Source organism: Micropterus salmoides, unplaced genomic scaffold (genome assembly GCF_014851395.1).
Source record: "Micropterus salmoides isolate LMB-PRFRI ecotype aquatic unplaced genomic scaffold, ASM1485139v1 Ms_hic_scaffold_8, whole genome shotgun sequence".
Taxonomy (NCBI): domain Eukaryota; kingdom Metazoa; phylum Chordata; class Actinopteri; order Centrarchiformes; family Centrarchidae; genus Micropterus; species Micropterus salmoides.
The window spans coordinates 11,126,691-11,140,439 of NW_024044570.1; positions in this window are offsets into that span (position 1 = coordinate 11,126,691).

Consider the following 13,749-nt stretch of genomic DNA (forward strand, 5'->3'; position numbering starts at 1 on the left):
GATAACAACTCGCCCTGTGAGTAGTCACTATGTCACCAAGCTTTTTTTTCTCAATTTAATATAATGCTGCGGTGATACTGAAAACACATAGAAACCTGCTGAGAAAGACAAAGAGAAAGAAAAGTCAAATCACTTTAAAAAAAAAAAAATCACTTTAAAGCAAAATAAAACTGGATGAAAAATTAAATGAAAAGGAGAGAACTGCAGAGAAATCTGACAGTGAGACAGAGAGATAATAGGTAGAGATATAGGAGGAGGAGGGTGTGTCCCAGCTCTCTGCTCACACAAAGTGCCATTGTCCTCTGAGCCCTGCACACGTCAACAATGGGTTTGAGTGACAGACGGCTCCCAAAAAACCTCAGGGTCCGCAATGGCGTCTTTGTTTCCTCAGCTCACATTGTGGTGGACAAAGAGTGCACTGCAACTGGCAGTGTGTGTGTGTGTGTGTGTGTGTGTGTGTGGGGGGGGGGGCTACTTTGAAAGTGTAGTTTTACAAACTTCACACTGGAAGCAGTCACTCAACAAGGGAAAAAACTGCGTTTTACACGGATTGGGTCGTTGGATGACACATTGAGATTTGGGGAAGATGACTGAGATGATAGTATATTAAATTTTAAGAGTTTTACACCTAAATTAATGTTCTGAAATGTCTATTTAATCCACGCTGTTAATATAAATATATTTTTTCTTTTTAAAATCCTTCGTCATACATTAGATAATGTTAGTCAGAAGTCCCTCTATATTAATGTTTTGTCATTAGCATTAGAATAAACAATCTACTTGTGACACATCCATATTTATGCATCCATATATATTTTATTATTTAATGGATTTATTGACCTGAGTCAATATGTCAAACTCTGTGCATTCAAAAATATATTGTGTATGAAATGAAGAGCAAGGGACATTCAGCTGTGTACAGGTACCTGTGGCAATTTTTGGAAAAGGATTGTTGTTTGTAAAGAATTAATAAAGCAGACAATTCAGTAGTAATGTGACAAGACTTGCTTCTCAAGGAGAAGCTTTACAAAGCCTCTCCTCACATGTGATTAACCCACACAGGTGCACTTTTCAGGCTGATTAGACCTCTCAGGACTGAGTTGGTACGTACTGATTTGATTGATATCTCTGATACTCCTGTTAGTTTTGCAGTGCCTGTTAGGGTGGGACAGTCATCTAATCTCTATCATTCCTACTACCTATGTACCTAGTACATAATGCCCAATGTGAACATGAGCAGAGGTCATCATCAGAATAAATAAAAACACTAATGTGTTTGAGAGCTTTGGAGAGCAATTAATCAATGTAATTGGAGAATGTCTATTTGAAGAAGCAGAGTAGGGATTTCTGGCACAAATTTGCCTACTTCCAAGGTGCATGAAGAAGGGAAGAAGTCTGAAGAGGTCAAAACTCTAGCAACACTTAGTTGTAAAGAGAATAACTTTATTGTGAAACCAGCTAGTGGCCTTCATTAGGGTCATCATAAAACATATTACAAAGAATATTTAAATACAATTTAAAAAATAAAATTAAAAAAATAAAGGACAAACCAATTTTTCAAAGGTCAATATATGAAATATATAAATATAAAAGACAGCCACTCATATACACACACATTCAAGTCAGTCAGTGGGGCGCCCACACATAGATGGGAATAGGGTCACATGACTTCAGGCCAATCGTAATCTATAACTCTCCATGCATTCACAGAACAGCAAAATCTGAGATTTGTCTGCAGCTGAAGATGGCATCGAGTAGTCAGGTAACACGAAAACAGAAAAACTGACTTGATTCCCGATCAGTGAGGTGCAACTTGACAAACATGATCAACATATCAGAATATGCAAAGTAAGGCCAGCATGTCCAACCATGGAAAATGTTTTTAGTGTTACACACAGGGGCCATGATGACCATGGCCGCCGTGCCCCCTCAGTTTGGCATTATGCCCCTCAAAACTTACAGCCACAGTGGCCTTGATGCCCACTGCCCCACTTTTTTCCCCTCTGCCTCTTTCCTGTCAGTGGAATCATCTGTTAAAGAGTGTGGGTTTGTGTGTGTGAAGGTGTTCCACTCATACACACACACACATACACACCCACACACACAGTGACACTACATGCATGAGTGAAACTAGCAAAAGATGCATGTATTGCCTGTGTTTGTATGTGGTAGGACAACTTGGTTACTCCAGATCCTGTCTTTGATACCAGTCACTAAACCATGACACAGCTGGCCTACAAAATCACTCTCCCTTCTCCCCACTATCTTCACCCCCCTCCTCCTCTGTCTCTCTCAACTCCATGATCCTGTGCACTCCGCCTGGGCGAAGTCCCCCCGTCAGATGTGGCCCATCAGAGTGTGGTGGAGCTTGCCTGGTTTAACGCAGCGGGGACCAGCGTAGGCTATTGTGCATGATCTTGCAGCGGGGCAGGCAGCCGGCAGAAGCCGCATGGCAGGAGCCTTTGAAGAGTAGCCGACAGGGGCAAGTTTGTGGGGATAGTTGGGGTGTACAGAGGAGAAAAGAAGCAGGCAGGGGGCTGAGGGGGAGCCAACGAAGCAGCAGTTTAATAAAGATATTTAATACCTCAGAGAGGCCCCGCTTTGACTCTTTGAAGGAACATAGGGATGAAAAAGGGGGGAAGACAGCTGATTGTACACCCCGAACCAAGAGGTGAGGGGAGGAAAAAGAGGAGTGGAGAGGAAGCTAAGAATAAAGGGAGTCAAGACAAATGAGCAGAGTGACTGTAGCATACAGGGTGGAGGTGAAAAATAAACCACATGAAACTCAGTTCAAACATGCAGTGCATTTACATGAACCGGGTCACTCAGAGAAATCAGGTTCAGTAGGAAATTTAACACTCTGTTGACATGCAATGTTATAGCTTGGTTACGTGTATCCAGGTACACATGCAGCAGGACATTAATCAGATTTGTCCCCTACCTCCAACCTTACTTAGCAGCACAACCTTTTTATTGCCACATTTTATGGTGTAAACTGGCTTATTTAGACTCAGAGATGATACTTTGTATTAGCTTCTGTTTTAGTTTGACTTTGGATGCAATTATAAATAGAAAGACACACTGACATGTGTAATGCCTTCTACTTTCATCCAGCTGCTCTGCTGTCTCAACAATTAAATCTTTGCCATGTACAGTACATTTGTACATGTAAAAACCTTGCAAAGAAATCAGCTTTCCCCAGGGGAAATCCAGCAGTGGAACCCAGGTTTATCTTATCCCCTGCCTTACCCTCGATTGTGGGCATCAGATTTCTCATGACTTTTACATGATTTCACATGAAATAAGCATACTGGAGAAAGTCAACTGTAACGTGATACGTAAATGCACCAACGACAGCAACATTTGGTTGCACCAGATCAGACATCATCATACTTTTTGTGTTGGTGCGTATCCTAAGTTTCATAAATATGTCACAGCAGGCTCAGCTGCATTTTCAAAGGATGAAAATCTTCAAAGTGAGCTAAGTTTGGTCTTTTCACTGATAATTCATCCCTCATGATTGAACCACAAAAGGAGAGCTGAAAAACAAACAGCAACCCTGTCACTGTGGGTCTTGAGCTCACAGTGTAATCTGGTAAACCAATCCAGTGAGATGTCAAACTGTACCATCGGCTTCACAGATTCAGTCAATTTATTGCATTTGGAATGTAATTCTGCTCATGATTAAATGACACTAAACCTACTGTTTAGATGTATACACAAAAACACACAAAAGTATGCTGCCAAGGCAGAGTCTGGGCTGCCCCACCAGTTGAAAGAGGCTTGTTGTCTCATGTAGTGGCCGTGGGCAGAATTTTCGATCCATGACCAAGCTTGATGTGCAGTCTTGGACAGGAGCAGGGCATTGTACCCCCAGCACCAGCCCTCCTCCATATTCATGCAACCAGGGCGGAATCTAATAAACGTAGGCTTAGGGGAATCAATTGTCTCACATGGGAAAAGCAGCTAATTGTACGGTGTCACAGGCTAACAATGCCTCAGCTGTGAGAGTGTAGAAACGAACTGTGACTCTATGTGATGTGTCTGCTGTTGAGAACGTAAAGAACGTCAATGAGGGTGGATATATCCGTGTGAACATGCATGTAGGCTGAACAGTGCCTGAGGTTGTACGTCTTCTACATCTTCAAATATTCGTCCTCTCAGGGTTCCCTCTGTCACATTTTTGCTGTTCTAATAAAAATGTTCACAAAAATTACTGAATTTAACATTTTATCCACTATTCCATAATAGAGGATAGTGGATTTTATCCACTATTAATGATACTACTAGTACTGATGAAGGATACAACTGAAAACGTGTCTCTTTTTAACATGGTGAAAGTTTCCAAATGCTAAAACCAATTTATTGTTCAATAACGTAGCTTTTAGCAGGTGTCAAAAGGAAGCAGGTACTTTTATTATTAAATGTAGGATGGTTGTTTCTCTTTTCTCGAAACAAGTAGTCAAAAGTAAATATATATATACTACCAGAAGCTGACTAGTTTAGCCTTTTAGGACATGGGTCTCTCCTACCACCAAGTATTGGTTGGGTTTTGGAAGCCATGTCTTGTTCTCTGCCAGTGGAAGATTAAGACAAGACCTATTTTGATGAATGGTTCAAATTAATGAAAGACAATCTTTTGAATCTTTAATCACAAGGACTACTAATTACCAGTTTTATGTAGTGTGGCATCATTTTAAGGTATACAAAGAAAGAAACATAACAGAATGAAACTATTCCCACTCCCCCACTTTAATTGATGAAAAAGTGCTATTTAATTTATGCTGCCTTTATGCAGTATTTTATTACCAAGGATGTTATGTATTTGGTCAGGTTTGCTTTTTTGTCAGCATGTGTATGAAACAACTACTGGCTTGATTTTCATGAAACAGGAAGGGTGTAGCACAAGCCAAGGAAGAACCCATTATGTTTTGGAGTGGGTCCGAATCACGAGGTGGATACACAAAATATTCATAACTTTGTCTAAGGTAAAATGACACATAATCATGTTTTTAACAGTGGCTGACAATGGCTGTAGCAAAAGTACAACTGTTTTATTTTTATTGTGCCTGTGGAAATAATAATTTAATGTTATTTATATGTACAACTCTCAGCGCAGAGGTGAACATACAAAGACAAATAGAGAAAAATATGATGCAAAGTCACATAAAATATGTTATACAACAAAGTTTTCAGCTTCTTCCTTACAAGTTTCATTTCATGAAACTCAGCCCTCCTTAGTAGGCACAACCTATTTATCACCTTCAGAATCTAAATGGCCTAGTTAACTGAGGATCCCATTACTGGCACTGCTGCAACTCTCACTTTCCTCCCCTGTCAAGTCTTGATTTGTTAACTGCTAATCTGTCTCCCCAAGGCGAGCTTTTCACTTGTATCATTTCCCCTGTGGTATGTGACAATATGCGCTATGTTTACGGTTATAAAAGTCTGCCAGTGCTCTGTACCAGAACAGAGAGGGATGGTTAGAAATCACATGACAGGGTTCAGGAAGTTTTTCTGCATCTTCAGTTCTACTCTTCTGTGAAACAGCACTGCTGCCGTTTTCTGTGAAATGCATCCAAACCAGCATTAGGAAATAACCAACTCATAGTAAGCAGTAAGATTGAACACAACACATTTGGCATTGTACATTTCTGCGACACGAACATGTTGAATCTCAATGTTTCAGATGCTGTGGTTAAGGTCTGGTTAGGTTTGGGTACAAAAACCACTTGGTTAGGGAAAGATAATGATTTGGGTTAGAATTCAGGGTTGCCAGAAAAACAGATGCAAATATCCCAACAACAGGAAGCAAACAATGGTCTTGAACAGTGGTATCAGCTGCTTTTGCAACTTTCAGCCATCTGACTAACGATCTAACCACCATCCTCCTCCAACAAAAAAAGTCAGCTCTAAAATTTGTATTGTAGAAATGTTGATATTAAATGTATTAAAACGTTTCAACTTGCCAACATTTTATTCTGTTTTTCTGTGAGCTCTTTGGTGAGTATGGAAATTATGTGAATAAAATGCTACGATTTTTACAGTCACCAGATCACAACCCAGTTTCACACCTATGGATTTTGGACCAACGTGTAAGACAACGTGAGCCACCACCATCTTCATGAGACCAAATTAAATAATGTAAAATTTTCAAATGTTTAGTGATGTCTGTCACTGTCTTTGATGCTGTGTTCTTTTGTTAACGCTAACCTTTTCCTCTGATGTGCTACATTCACTGTCACTTGTACTCAACCACAAACTTGCTACGCATATTAGGTAGGTGATTGTATATTAGCCTAGAACAAGGGGACAAGCTTTGTTTGATATGAGGCTGCAGGCAGCAAGACAAAAGACAGCAGAAAAAACAGGAGAGTTTTGCAAATCCTACATCAGAGCGCAGTTGACGAGACAACTCCGGTTGCTCCGATCCTCTCTAAACCAATCAGTCGTCTGCAGTGTTGTAACTCCACTTTTTAGTATCGTCTCAGCTCACTTGGAACCTTAACAAAGAGGTAACAAAAAAGCGGGATGGGATGGAATGGTTCTAATGGTACCATCCACAATTTTGCAAATGGAAACACGAAAAGTACCGTTCTAATGTGCAATTTAACTGTACTGAAGCTACTTAAGACACTTCATGTTGGTTTTTCCTTTGTCACTGATCTGTGCAAACCTTCAATGTTAAGGTCTCACAGAGCTCTAATGCAACAAACAGACCTGACTGTCACACCTACACTTGCAGAAAGCCCTGCTTACAAAGAATGCATTTTCTGTCAAAACAGCACAGCAAACAGGTAGAACCCTTTACATAAAATGTCCTGATTATCACCAAAATAACTCTCTCTGACTCGTCAAGATGCAGCAGAGATATCACAACCTGAAAGGCCCTGTGTCCATTGTGATTTTGGCTGCTGAATTCTCTCATTGTGGGACTAATGGAGGAAGAGATAAGATTTTTTGGTGCTGTAACACTGCAGTCCCCCTGGCACCAGCACTTGTGGCTGGCCAATGGGCTGTCTGGCTGGAGGCAGGGAGGTGTAGGGTTACCAGACAACGAGAACAATGGGCCGAGCGCCTGAGTCAGCACTATCTCCCGCTTCACTCTCCCAGCTACTCGCTCTTTTTTTCCCTCCAACAAATCCAGCCAACCAATGGCAGCTTTGTACTGTGGAGGGAGAAAACATGTACTTATTGACACACACACACACACACACACACACACACACACACACACACACACACACACACACACACACACACACACAGTGGGGGTTGGGTAGATTGTGAGACAGAAAAAAAGCCTAGCAGGCACTATGACTGTAGTCTGTGCAGATGTGAAATGGCCAAATCTTGCACTGTGAATATGCCAGTGAATTTTGCTCTGACCCCAAAAGAGGAGTTGTTTGATATAAACCACTTTTGCTCTATATTTTCTTCCATCTGAACTGTGCAAGAATAAACTTTTTAAAACTTTTTTTAGCAGAGTTTTCTGGGGGGGGGGGGGTACCAGTAAGTACCAGTATATCTATATATATAAAATCCCCCTCTCACCTCGGGTCCTCTGGCCTGGGAGTTTGAGGGTTCTGCGCAGTATCTTAGCTGTTCCTAGGACTGCACTCTTCTGGACAGAGACCTCTGATGTTATACCTGAATCTGATATAAGCATATCAGATTCCATATAACCATATATATATATATATATATATATAAATCTGTAAGCCTATATCAGCCACATCCCCTTTCCAGATTTCTAATGCAGTTTCTTTTTGTTTACTCCACATTTTTAGCGCTGAGGGTCACACACACAACACAAGAAACGTTGAAATCATTTGTGTTGTGTCCTAAAATTTTATGCTCATGAATATCTTAAGCAGGAATTTGAAAGTGTTGCAGCGTTTACTTCCTGATATATAATTGTTACTAAGCAGGATGATTTGCACAAGTAAGTTCAACAAAATTTGTGTCTCTGTTTGCTTAGAGTCTGATATTATTTATTAATCCAGAGCAAAATGTCCAGTGGAAATCAGGTGTGGGAAGTTTGAGCAGAGAAAACTTCTAGGATGGAAGGACGGCATAATTGCTGAATTAATGTTTTCACTATATGGAACAGAAAAAAAGTACTAAGTTACTGTAATTGTTGTGCAAGATAATGTAATACATAAGGGATTTACAAAAGCAATTACCATAGTGGTTTGTCTAAATGATTTAAAATTTAAATCCTGTACCTCAATTCTATTTGACTACAGATATACATACAGGAACAAAGGAAACAAATAAGTGTTTAGAAATACCCTTACAGATAATCAAGGTCAGATAAAAATGAGGTAATAGGTGGTGTTCTAATACACAGAATGAACTGTGAGGGTGAAGATGAACACATCCAGACATGATGTTGGTCACCGACAATAGTACAGGCTTTCATCTCATAGTCGTTAAACGGGAACAATCTGCCTCTCAGACTTTAACCCAGACTCTAAACCCAAAGCACCTGGCAGGAATAAGGTTATGTTGCTCAAGAAGAGAAATCCTCTGAACCTGGCCAATAATGCCTGTCCATTTTAAACAGATAAGTGGTGATATTTCAAAGTTCAGCGGATTCAACAGATATTTTGAAACAGTATCCATGTCTCCATGTGGTTTTGCTGTGTTGAGTTACATGTTTAAAGGCTTTTTCCCAACTCTGTGCATACCATCTGCTACTAAATGGAAACTAAACCCCAATACACATTGAATATCCCCTACAGGAAAGATGAGCCCACAAAGGTTAACAAAACAAATCTGAGTCTCTCAACAAAAGATATAATGTTGCACTATATATTAAGATTTTTTAAAAGTTTCTGTTTTATTCTATCCATTGTTTGCTTGAATCCTCTATGCAAGAATCATTTAGTTGTAATAATACTGCAAACCTGTTTGGGCTATTAATGCTAGGGTATGCAGAAATAGTAAATTCAGAAAATAGTCTGTGCTGTGTATTTGTGTCAACAGCAATAAACATAAACTAGGGAATACATTTTTGGAAGCAAATGCACTGTGGAAGGTCAAATTCATTGCTGGAATGCTTTGAGTGAAGGAGCAGCTGTCGACGAACTATGAACTGTAGGAAGAGTAGCAGGGTCACAGGCCAGACGTATTCTTAAACTTACAGTGACAGCACACAGATGTGTCTGCGGTTCTATATATGTATTCACACATTTCAGTGCACATAATCCATGTGTACAGTAACACAGTCTTAAAATTTAGGCCGCATGTGGATGGCTGAAATGTTGGTGTTAACAGTGAAAGGAGCTAAAGTGTACTGAAAGTAGCTGAAAATTTCAATTGGGGGGGACCATTTTCAATGCATGCCTTATGCGACCCAACCCTCCAGGGGGATCTGGGGGAGAAATTTTTACAAACTTATCAGTTAAACTGACAATTTTTAATCAAAATTCCAATAGGATATTATTTGGTAAACTATTTAATGTTGTTCATATTTAACAGCATGATTACATGACGTATAGCTGTAGGTGAATGTAGGCTGTTGCCTTCGGAAGCTTTATGGCTACATCTACACCACCATATCTTCGTTTGAAAACGCAGACCTTTTGCTACGTTTATGCCTGCTGTTCAGTTTGAAAACGCTGCTGACTCAGTTTTCATCTTAAAACTCTGTGGTAGCATATTAGTGCAGACAGGTGAAAACGGAGAACTTTGAAAATGGAGGACTTTAAAAAACGATGATGCAGACAATCACATTTGGCTTCCTGATGCGTTTTGTTTTGTTATTTTTATTAAAATATTTTTTACTGTGCAAATAACACTCATACACTTGTGCTGTGCAAGTCGCCGTATTTGCTTCGTGACAACTGCGTATGCATTTTCACTTGTTTTAATATAGACGTGGAGATCAATTCGGATATGCTGCTTAAACACTGGTGTGTTCATTTTAAAACTCAATTTTACAACAAAAACATACTGTGGATGTAGCCTAAGTTATCCTATCTTATTTACCTCCATGTCTCCTCTGCTGCCATTTATCTCTTCTCCTTTTCCTTTGTTTCCATATAGATACAGCTACGCTCACCCTCTTTTGTGGTTTTCGAAAGAAAAGCTTAATGCCACCGTTCCTTTTCATGGGTATTGTTATGACCCCCTAGAGTGTGTGCTATATTCAGCAATTTGGTTGGTGTGAGTTGTGCATCAATTTAAGAGTCAGAGGAATTGTAACCATTGAAAAGAACTCCACATTATTAATATACATAATTATATAGTTTGATAAACATAAATACACATAATATACCGATGTAGGCACCTCATGTACAGACTGATGTGACTTGCAAAGAAAATCTCTCAATTCTGACACACACACACACACACACACACACACACACACACACACACACACACACACACACACACACACACACACACACACACACACACACACACACACATATACAAAAAGACTTCTTTCTGACAACAAAATCATGGCGTCCTCTTTCCTGCTCTGGAGCTCTGGCTGGTTTCCTGTAGTCTTTTACTCAGCAACTTAATGTGTAAATTCAGATTTTATCCCAGCAAAATAACCATATTGTTGTATTTGAGTTGGTCTACAGTCATTGATTCTTACTCTGTACCACAGTTTCAATTGCACATAGAGGCAAATCGTTGACAGATTAGCTCTTAAATACCCTGAAATCATGAAGAATGGTGTCGTAAACTGTGTATTTACCAATTCGGCCACTCTCTGAGTTGTGTAAACCAAAGGGATTAGAGAAACAAAAGATCCAATGTTCAGCTTTCTCTGGACAGAGAATTTAAATATTGCTGTTTCAAACTGAGCCTGTGTTCTGATTTTCTCACTTTAAGAGGGCAGAAGAAGGTCCATACTGAACGCCAGGATTTACTTTGGATCTTCAGGGTCATAATATTAGTGTAATTTAAAACAGCTGTACAAAACTGCCTACAGCTGCTTTATTTTATTTTTTAAATACAACACATTACTGGCACATCAAAAACCTTTTTAGTCACATGTCCTTTCTATGTTCTCTATCCATCTCTTTGTGTTTCTTTTTAATCTGTCCGTCTGGTTATTACCTGGCATCGTGTAACATATCTGTCTGTCAGTCTGTCTCTCTGTTTATCCGACTGTCTGCCTATCTCAGGGACTCCTTACTAGTTGATGGTTAGCTAGCTGTGGAGCCAGCTGGATTCCAGCACTGGTCTATACTCATTGCCTCCAGCCCTAAATCAGCGTGTGCACACACACACACACACACACACACACACACACACACACACATAATCACACACACATTACTCTGGCTGCCTGCAGTTCTAAATGAGCACCATAAAGCATAGAGGGAGTCGGCTCCAGCACTCCCTGAGGGCCACTGTTGCCTCCTGATACAGATTGTTGCCTCGCCCTGAATAAGAATGCCTTGTTCAAACGCTGGGCGTTTATGGCAGGTGATGCCAAGGGGAAAGGTCAGAGGCCAGGTCAGAGGGAGAGATGGTCTTGGTCAGTAGGAAGTAGAGGGCTGGCGGGCGGGTAAATACTCTGATGGATGTGGAGGATTGAAAGCGCTCAAATAAACGTCCTTGTATCTTCGGTTTATTTAGGGTTAGAGTATAAATACAAAAGTATGGTCAGTGTTTACAATTTTGAAGGGTATGTAGATTTGGTTGCTAACTGCTGTGTTTTCAATCAACTAAAACATAGATTGAGGATTTTATTTTCTTTTTGTCTCTTTCTCTTTTTGTAGTGAGTCCCAAACAGCTGTGAATCGAGGCTTTGACACACAACATGTAATAATAAAAGGTTAAAATGTTCAGTAAAAATCTTATAACTAAATGAGCATTAAGGTATAAAAATGTGGAGTTGAAAAATGAATGCACATATATTATAGTATTAATTATATATTTTATCAAATTAAAAAGCATTAATTTGCCTGAGTTCCTCAAGCCAATTTAAGTCAAATTAAATAGTTGTTATACTGTATGTGATGAGTGCAGCCATACACAGGCTGTCATGAGATGCATCACATGTCTAGTTTCATCAACACTGGTGCTGGTGAGAGAGAGAGAGAGAGAGAGAGCGCGAGAGAGAGAGAGAGAGAGAAAGTGAAGGAGGGAAGGAAAAAAACAAATGACAAAAAAAAAAAACTCGCAGGCGTAGTGAAAATGAAGAACAGGAAGAGTAAGAAAAAATTCACTTTAATTGTATGCATGAAAGAATAAGTATAAACATGTAAAATATGTAATAGGGAAGCAAAAATGACTGATATGAATGAGCCATGAATTAATAAGTAAGTTGTAAAATAATTAAGCAAACATTGACAATGGACAAGAAAATGTATTAATAGTGAGTTATAGTGAACAATATTCATCAGATAATGTTGTTTAGTTCTTCAGTTCTTTCATCATTGTGTGTATGTTCTAGTGCTTTTTGTTAAAGAGAAATAATGACAGATGGAGAAATGGCAGCTTTGGAATTCCCCACTCGAAAATAATGTTTAGTCAAACATATTGTACATGTCAAATAATATCTCATGTTCAGTGTGCCCTAGCAAAGGGAACAGTGATACATTTGTTAGAGCTTTTTCAGTTAACTTTGCCAAGGTTTAGGGTTTTCTGTGGAAGATTAAATCACTGTCAGATTTACTGGCAAAGTAAGCTCGCCCAGAAATTAACACAATCACGCCATTTATATGATTATCTGGATACTGATGAGTTTCTGGGACCCTCTACATCACGAAAGATGAATAATTGCCTAAAAAAGCTGTTATTACGCAATCTGACTTGTGTTAACTGCTCTCTAGTTGATGCAGAAAGTCTCTATTCATTGCTGCCTCGTTGCAACTCACTTGACATACAGTACCAAGCTACTCTTTTTTTCTAATATTGAGAAAGTTATGGTCAGATTAAAATCTGTATTTTAACTTAAACATTTGCTGGATTCTAGCAGCATGTAGTTACTAAAATGGTTTGCATTATATAGTCATAATATCATTTTGAAAATGTGTCTAAATGTTTTTATGATTTGTTCTGTCATACACGTTTTTATTTATTCCATTGAACCAATTAAAGATTAAATTACATTTTAATAAGACATTTAGAATACAAATAGGGATATTTATGAATACCCTTACTGTCATAACAGTGGAAACACCAGGCAAAGATAAACATAAAGGTGAAGACAAGTAGAATTTGACACTTTTGGATAGTATAGAGCAAGGATATAAGCACAACTGACATAATACAACTGATAAAGAGCTATACATCACATTAAGAACGCTATATGCAGATACAATAAGTAGAGAACAGTAAAGAATAACTGGAAAACTACACAATACATTGAAACAGAAAGCTATATAGAATGCAATACCTTATGTCAGTGTACATGAGCTCCCTGGTGGTCTAGTGGTTAGGATTAGGCGCTCTCACTGTAGCGACTCGAGACTCTCTCGTTGTACATCCTGGCTCTTAAAAGTAGTATATTACTGAGTAGCATCTTAGCCTAGCTGTCTTTGCTGTCAACCAGCAATGACTAACCTAGCAGTTGTGTGTGCTGGAAACTTGTTCGACTGACATCCTTACTCTGCCAACTGCAATCTGACAAGTGTACTTATCGCAGGTCGCTTTGGACAAAAGCATCTGCTAAATGCCTTGAATATAATATAATGTGCATAAATATTCTTTATATGATTTAGTATAAATATATAACAAACAATGTTTGAACATCAAAATATAATAACTCAAAGT